The sequence below is a fragment of the Pleurodeles waltl genome, chromosome 3_1 (genome assembly GCF_031143425.1).
Source record: "Pleurodeles waltl isolate 20211129_DDA chromosome 3_1, aPleWal1.hap1.20221129, whole genome shotgun sequence".
Taxonomy (NCBI): Eukaryota; Metazoa; Chordata; class Amphibia; order Caudata; family Salamandridae; genus Pleurodeles; species Pleurodeles waltl.
In genome coordinates, this window is record NC_090440.1 from 923,795,369 (window position 1) to 923,804,572 (window position 9,204).

At 41.2% G+C, this 9,204-nt stretch overlaps 1 long non-coding RNA gene across 2 annotated transcripts in view; it reads left to right on the top strand.

The window, feature by feature from the left end:
• LOC138284769 (uncharacterized) overlaps positions 1-5,411 on the top strand; it is a 48,150-nt gene extending 42,739 nt beyond the window's left edge. For both annotated transcript variants that reach the window (XR_011201455.1, XR_011201456.1), the window contains exons 3-4: positions 1,690-1,785; positions 2,688-5,411. This is a non-coding gene — a long non-coding RNA (uncharacterized lncRNA). The remainder of the gene's footprint in view (positions 1-1,689; positions 1,786-2,687) is intronic.
• Positions 5,412-9,204: the final 3,793 nt, after the last annotated feature.

Sequence of the window (9,204 nt, forward strand, 5' to 3'; positions counted from 1 at the left end):
AATGAGGATGTGGTGTGTGTGCTAGGTGATGAATCAGTAAGGATCTTATACACTGTTATTCAAGAGACCTGTGTCAAAAATAGTGTTGATTGTTCATTTAATCATGGAAATGGAATCTTGAACACTAAGAAGTTATCTTGGAATAATGTATTAAAATAAATAAAAGATTTGAGTCCAGAGTCCTTCTGAGCTATGTGCACATTTATTATTATTTTTTTTCCAATATAAACAGTGACACAATAGAAGGTTAGAAGGGGTTTGTTCTATTATACAGTTTTCTCTGCCCCGGCAACCTTATCTTTAGCTAGGGGTGCCCTTTTACTGACTATGTCTAAGCTTCATCAGGCAGTTCAGGGGGTTTCTCCTGACGCTCTTGGAAGCCAGAGCTCTTGACCTGAGGAAAGGATTTTTGACTTCATGCCTTGCCTCTTTTCTTTCACAGGAGTTGTCCCACATGGGTTCATGAATGGGAGTCGATCTCTGTAACTGTCCCTCTTGGGTGATGTTTTCATGCTGTGAGGGGTAGGGGTCCAGAGTTGACCTAGCGGCTCCCTTGCTCCAATCTTTAAACCACTACTCCCCCCCACACCTCGGTGCCACATTGCCTCCACCCACCATATCTGCCCGGTGTCAGTTAAACCAAGGAGCATCTTTTATGCCCCACAACCCTCATTCTAGTCCCTGGCCCGGCCATTAGCGGGGTGCTGATCCAATGCTGCTGTCCTCCATTGCCACAGTGTTCCTCATTGTGAGCTTGTGTGTACTCCGGTTGTTCAATGACTTTTGGGTCAGGCTTTGTCATCTAGGAACTCCTACAGGGACAATGCTTCATCAGGTCTTCATGTTCGAATCTATCTGGTGCTTTAGGGGCAAAATGCAGCCTGGAGACTAGGGCTGTGTCAGAGCTAATCAAGAACATAGTCATCCTGAAGCCCGGCAAGCCCCTACCCCTAATAGTTTTTTGACCAAAATGTAATCAAATTTGTTTAATTCTTTTATTGTACAGAGCTTCATTGTCTCCACTTACCGAACCTTGTAATTCTGTTAGTGTGTGAAATATTCTTAAACGCTTTTTGCTTACAGATTAGCCTCATGGAGTGAACGTTTAATGGATAGTTAAATGCATCCACCCATTCTTCCCACAGTGTTTCTGGTTCCTCTGAGTATGGTAAGAAATTAGGGTGTGGTGTAATTTGTGACAAAAGTGGGTTTCTAATTGTTCATGCCAGGCAGTACAGCCCTGTAAGCAATAATTTGATCCCAAAAGTAGCATGCCCTTTATGGATGCTACCTACATATTATTATTTGATACCTGGAATTGTCATTTCGTACCATATACATTAATTTCGTTTGTTGTACTACTTATCTGTCTATATTACCGAAGGTGCAAGAAAGTGTTCTTTGTAACATAGAATGGTTGTTTGCCATGTCAGTCGAAGAGAGTTGTACATAGCAATAACCTTTATTTAACTGACTTTGTACATTGTGTTATAGTGCAAGGTTTTTAAAGGCAACCCACAACTCTTCACATCCAAAGAAGGAGCTTGTGTGTTCTTGAAAACTGTTTCTGCCTACAGTTGTTGTTCTCAGGTTGTGAATCAAAGGAGACATAGCCATGTGACAAATTCTATTGATTATGGACTGTTTTTTTGTAGGGTAACTGGGAATTATAATTTTGTGTTTGAGCAGGAGTACAGAAAAAGAAGAACCAGCCACGAGGAGGACAACATGGTAGTCCTATATTCCACACCTTGATGCTGCTTACATGTTTCTGACTCAGTTTGCGTAAGTATACATTTGTCTTGATGACTGAGTTGACCTATGTTGCTGCAATGAGTTTCCTTCGTGTGAGTGGTACTGGAAAGAATAACTTGTCACAGGAATCCCAGGCTTCAGACTAGCCCTTCTTACGCCCATTGGCCTGAATATTCTGATGATATTGATTGACGGACTGCCACTACTTAACTATCCTTCACCTGAAACAACGGAGGGACCACATCTAGGACTGCAGAGCCCTGAGCCCTGGAAAGCTCTCAAACTACCATTGTGATCAGTGCAATTTCACATGAACTTCTGAAAACCTTAATAGTCAAACCATTCAGACAAGCCTACTGGTCACTGGAAAATGAGACATAACAGCTAAGTGACCCTAGAAACTGCATACCATGGTGAAACTATTAACTGCCTTCAACTCTTAACATATACTCTGCCTCTGCATTTCCCTTCACTAACTTCATCTGCCTGGTCTTCACCTTGCCTCAGGATCAAAACTATTATTCTGCTACCTCAGCCGTCAACACACTGGGCTGCTCACTATTTCCCAGCAAACTATCTCCACATGTAGGGCAGGACTCCCCACCCACGCCAGCCTGTGTCCTGTTCCTATGGATGGACTTTCCTAATGTATGGACACCACATTTACATGTAAAGAAGCGCTCCAAAGGTAACACTTAAGTGTTTTGTAAAAAACACCTGAAATATAAGTATATATAATTCTTAAATTGCAAACTTATGTACTTGAGCTGAATGGAAATCTGCAAACCACACTGCCTTTTCAATGAACAGGGTTGTATTAATAACTATGGGGTGTGCCCTTACATTGCCTGTGGTATCAATTACTTAATCAGTTATGTTATTTCGTTTCATGTGACACTGACTAGTATTGTCCATGTTTTTCTTTGTCTTAGATTACACCTCCTGATACCATATCATTCTTACACCTGGCCGACATAAAGTATGATCTGGGGCAGAACACCGACAGGGAAATACCTTCAAGTGGCGTTCATCTTATTTGTGAAGAATTCCCAGACAAGTGTTGACTAGTCTGGTTTCAAACCTTTTCCAAAATATGTACAGTTTTACATTTTTTTACTCTCTGTGCCAAATACTTCTGCTATTAAATCCACCTTGGAATGTACACGGAAGTCCATGTTTAGTGTTGTCAATAAAAACGTGTTTACTCTAGACACAGAAAACATTGCCTACATTCTTCAACAATGTTTGTGCAGAACCAACTGTAAATAACCTCACTACTTTAAGAAGGATACATAATAGTTCAGTAGGGTTGCAGCTGTGAAAGATGCACTTTAAAGTTATTTGGCATATTTTTTGCATGCCTGCCATCTGTACTTCTGTTCTGCCAATTAACTTAAAACTTCAACTACTGAAACAGACTCTCAGTTGTCTAGTGTGAGCATTGAGTTCTGTGTACATCAGTGCCATAACAATTGCAAGGGTTTGAAACTGTTTTGTCATATGAAAAGATGTTCAATACACATTTATTTCAAATATTGGCCGGCTTTTTTGAGGAGGAAGACCTGCATCTGTAAAGTATTGTTCCATGGGGACTTCTGAGACTGGAAGTATAAAACCGCTCTTTTAGGACAGGTCCGCTAACCAAGGCCCACACTTACATTATCCTTTGTAGTGAGCAGCATCACTGAATCAATTCATAGGCTTTCCCTTCTTGATCTGGATGTGCTTTTCTCGGACTCTCAACCAGAGCCTACTTCTCGTCTGCCTCTCTTTACCTGGTACAGCAGAGGTTTGTGTATTCCATCCAGGTGCAGCGGGGAATACAAGAGATCTACCAGTCCTATGACTTCCGGACACAATTGAATTTGATCACTGAAAGGGTTTAGGCAGGTATTTCTTCCAATATATCAACACTCATAAATCTCTTATGCTAATAAACAGTGTGTTGGCTCTAGTTGTGGCTCGCAACAACAAGAAGGGGCGGGGAGGCGCACGCATGGGGAGTAAATAAAAAAATTTTTTTTTTTTTTTTTTTTTAATTTTTTTTTTTTTTTAAACACCTCCTCGGCTGCGTGCCGCTCCTCTGTCCCTTGTCGCTCCAGGCTGCAGGCACAAGTTCCCTGCCAGTCCTACGGCGAACGTCAGGATTGGCAGGGAGCACCAGCCAGGGCGCTCCCAGGCAGATTGGGAGCCTGTGCAGGCTTTGCCAGGCTAGTGAGAGCCTACTGCGCATTTGTGTTTGGCCAGCCCAAGATGGCGGGCCAAACATACATGTGCAGTGAGGGGGTAGTGCTGAGCACTCCCCCTCGCTGCTCGTAACCTCGTGCCCTGCCCTTTTAAAAGAAAAGGATAATAAACAACGTTTATTATCCTTTTCTTTTAAAGGTTTTGCAGCTCCCACTGCTGGCAGGGAGGCAACGCTCCTCCACCCTAATGGAGGAGCTGCCCCTGCTAGGCTCCCCTCATGGCACTGCAAAAGGGAGCCAATTTGAGCTGACAATCTCAAGCAACTAGAAGAGAGCTATAAAGGCATATTGAGAGCTATAACCCTCCAAAAGAGATTCTACATTAACGTTGTACAACGTGTGTTCATGATGGTCGACCCCATGCCAGATTTTTAGGATAATCACTGACTATGTAAATAACGTCACTAACAATTTATTACCAGTAAATTTATCTCATGAAGCCTGGCACGTCTCCATCCCCTAGAACGTTAGTTAAGGAAAAGTGGACGTGAAAGCTGACAAAGTGCAAGACTCAACTTGACAGATGTAATTATTATTGGCATTTTTTAGGGTTCAGAATATATCGTGCTCCTAAAACAAGTTGCTACCTGTGCAGACCTTACCAGCCTCCGAGTGCTATTGCTTAAAACAAATCATTGATGTTTTGCGGGGATATACTAGCTGTGTAAACTTTAAGAATGACTTGATTCGTATGGGAATGAATGGTGACACACGTCTTTTGGGAACAGATTGTAGACATGACCATAAAGTTGACCAGTGGATGTGCTCTGAGGATAATTCAAATCTATTTTTCTATTGGAGTGGTTGCCTGGGAACGCTGGTACTAATGTATGTTCCCTCTCCGCCTAAGAGTAGAATGTCGATGGTCTGAAAATCCATATCTAGCCCGTGGGATGTTCTGCATTTGGAACTGGCTTTTAGCAGACATGCCTGACTATTGGTACGAGGATGCCAGGAAAAGGTTATAGGACTTTGACAAAGCTCTTCAGTAGCCACCAGATGTTATGCAGATTAGTGGAGTGCACCATCACCCAGGAGGATATTCTGGTGCTGAGCAGGTGTACATCTTAGCCACACTTAGTGGTACTACCTGAAAAGCCAGGTCTTCAGCTTCTTGCGGAATCATTAAGTGAGAAGGAAGGGTTCTTTAGAAGAGATGCTGTCACAAGTTACTCTGCTACAAAGTAGATATGTGGAGTTGCGCTGGAGAGGAAAGGTGAGAATGAGAACCAGGAGCATTCAGCATAAGGAGACAATACTAATATTGCTTTGCAAAGCATGGCATTGAGAGATTGCAGTGATAATGCATGTATCATTGTCTGAAATTGGAATTTCGCCTAATTGTATTGTAAACCATTGTGTTTCATTCTGTAACTGTTAATGAAAAACAATAAAGATATTAAAACAGTTGACCAGTGACATCGGTTTTAATGCAAGTGTAGCAAAAAATAAGAAAAAAAAGCACCAAGAAAGTATTGGGTTTTCCATAGTATATATTGTCCAGTTCCCTTTCAGTGTTTGCATTGTGAGTCAACACAGCTAATTTTGTAAGTGCTTTTACGTTTACTTTTAGAAAGTGGTGTTGTCACTTCAGTGCCTTCAGTACCAGGCTTTGAGAAATATCCAGTTATACCGAATGACAAAAGACAACTTTCTTCTTGAGTCCATTCAACCAAGCAATCCATCGTATTCAAAGAACAAGTGAGTGACATTAGTGGGAACTATATGCTGTGCATAACTATGGAACATTAGGCAGCATTTTTCAGAGTTGCATGTTGTATGGCAATGGGCATTTGTATAAACCAAGAAACTTTGCAAGCAATTTGGTACAGCCCCCTTGTTTCGATTCTGCACAAAATCTCTCATCTTGTTAAAAATGTCATATCCAGCTTACTGGTGGCATGCAAAGCAGACAGTGAACATTGCGACGGTGCTGGCCAGGGGGGCCCCTGCACTGCCCATGCCATGTTAGATTTCCTGACTGAATCATGAGTCTTGTGTGTCTGCGGTGACATGTATGAAAGAATGTTGAATCTGTGGCTGCACTCACTATTGTAAATTCAGTCACATCAGTTTCTTGTCAAGGTTCACGTTGCTCGCCTTCATCAAAAATGATACAAGGGTCTCTTTCCACCATCTAGATTGTCTCCTAAGGTTTGCCGACTAACTATGTATGGTTTCTCATATAGGTATACTTGACCTCAAGTAGACACGTGGTCATTGGACTGTGTCATATCTAAGACTATGAGTAGCTCTACTTGAGCATAACCGTTCCCTACCATTAGCAGAAAGACGTATTGGAAGGATGAAACATTGAAGCCACCTAACCAGAATTATCATCGCTTACCTGCACCTTAAAAAAGAGGTGCAAAAACTCCCTGAGCTAGATTACCAGCTATCTGTCGATTACATCACTTATTGCAGTTTCTTCTAGCAATTCGTTTTTCTATTTTCTTAGGTTCTACAAAAATAAAGCGACATGGAATGAGATTAAAAGGGCAGTTATGAATAAAGGCCACTTTTACCACATTTGGGAAACACCTAAAGGCACACGTTTTTCATTTGTTTTTTTAGGGCAGAATTAAGCACTTATTTTGCCAGCGGGCTGTCCTGTTATGAATGTTATTGTTCTAAGAGATTTTCTCCATCTGTACTGCTCTTTGTCTCCTACCTCTGTTATCTGCAGTGTTTGCCATGTTTTTACGGTAATCGTGTGAATTCTAGGTATAGCACACAAACACCTGTTGTGGTGCAGGAGCAAATACATAAACCTATAAAAACTGCCTTACATTTGTATTAAATTTTCTGACACAACCATGCTATTGAACAGTAACACAATCACAAGTTGAAACTAACAGGGCTATGAAGATGTAATGGAATTAAATTATAAAATTATGCTGCAAAGCACAATTATGATATGGGATATGGCTGTACAAAGTGCACTTCATTTTTTTTTTTTTTAAATGAAGGAGCAGTAGTTATACGGAACTAAATGTTACGTTTAACTGTTACTAATAACCATTAAATCTGCTGACACCAGACCAGACAACATGATCAACTGACACGATTATTGGCAGCAAAAGTGCTTTTCAGTGTTTGCAGTGGACCCGAAGGTCCTGGTTACAAAAACGAATGAAAAAAAAATACCTACAAGGAATAAATAATAACTAATAATTTAAACAAATCAAGAGTGTGCAACAAAAAATACTTTAAAATGACGAATTTCGACCCTTCCAGGGTCTCATTTTTTCAGCTGCAGTAAATACCAAATACCCATCTAGATTACCCGTAATCGGGGCCTATTTAAGGTGAATATTTTGCTGTTAAATGGGCATTTAGCTACTTAAATGGCAATGCCTGATTTATTAACATGGATCTATGTCGAAATCATCGTTGCGTTCTTCAAATTGCATTTGTCTCATGTATTATTATGTACATCAGTGAGATTTTTATTTCTACTTAAATGATTAGTCTTATTTTAAGAGATGTGCGATTCAGGTTCCCATTCATGGATTGCTTTCTGATTTTGAGTTGAGACTCCCAGTCTCTCCACACATGTTTTTCGTTCACGTTTTTATTTTGTTTCGATACCCACATGGCCTGAGGATCCACTTCTTACTTACCACTGTAATCCCATGCCAAGTCTCTCGCCAGAGGCTCTTTACAAACCTCTTAACTCACCCAGAATTGTCTATCTTCGATCTGGTGGACACTGTCTTCTATTCAGGCAATGCATTTGGGGCACCATATACCTCATTTCAGAGCAACATTGATGCCTGGTCGGATCTAGTCAAACCTCAAACTTCCTTCCTCGCTCACTGTGTCACCACTCAACCTATGGCAAAAGAAAACAGATTTACATTGTGGTTGAAGGCGTGGGTTGTTTGGCAACTAGCCATGTACCCATGTGTTATATTCTGGGCCTACATCTACCCCAGCAATGTATGCTCAATTGTGGTTTCACTATTTGCAATTCTTCAGACCTGTCCTTGGTTCTACCAGCCTGTTTCAACTATTGTTCTCCCCTTTCTTCCCCTGTGGCTTCTCATCTAAAACGTTATATGCTTTTCTGGGTAAAGAAATTGTAGCCTCGATCTGTCTTTAGTCTTATATTATGTAGGTTTAAAAGTCCCTATTGCAGTAGCACTTTGTTACCCTACTTTTGATTTAATCCTTTGTGACGTAAACAATATTTTTCTGCACAGGAGAGCTACATGATTGATATGCAACAGCTGGTGGTAGTAATTACAACTGCAGAATACAGGACTTTCTACTTGCCCAAGAAGTAACTAAGGGTCCTTCCTGGAAAATCATTGTAAGCCCCATGAGGGTACAGGAGGCTGCAGTTGCCAATGACGAAACAGCACCACTAACTGGAGCTGAGGAGTATTCAGAGGTGCACATCAGTGGCAGTGGCACAGAAGGACACTAGAGGGGTGGCGGTGATCAGAGCATAAGCGCAACTCTGCTCATAGAGGGTGTGAAATGGGAACACCCACAGTGTAATGACATTTTCTTTGGTGGGCCTCACTTGTGGTAGGTGCAACATGATTGAGGATCCCTTACCAACATATTTAAACTTGCAACTTATCAGAGGTAGTAAATTACACTGTCAGCGAGGGCACCTTTGATTTCTAGCTGCAACTCTCCTGTAGAGCAGACGAGTTTGAGCCCCTAATTGAACAAGAATATGGTTAAAAACTGAAGGATAAAAGAATAGAAGAGTTCTTCTGGGTATGATCACAATCTGAAGGGTGGAACTCTTCAGAAAAACACTGCAAATGCTCTGAGACCCAATGAATTAATTTATGAAGAATCACATTTAGAATCCCTTTTAATGCTGCCTATCGAAGGACTACCACGAACTCTCATAATATTTAGTTTACACAAAGCTGCTGGAAAGGATGGCTGTGAAAGTAATTGTAAAAAGTGATCTGCAGGGTGCAAACCTGCAGGTGGACCCTGCCACTATGGACATTAAATGCAAGAAGATAGAGAACATCACATCCCACTTCTCCAACATTCAGAAGTGTGCAGTGAAATCAGTTGTTCAAATGAAGACCAAATTAGAGTGACTGAGAAACAGCGCCAGACTTGAACATTCTAGGCTTTTCTACCATAACGATGCAGAGATTATCCAAGTCTGTTTTCAGTTGTATTAGCCCAGTCAATGTCCTTTAAGAAGAAAGATGATCCAACAAGA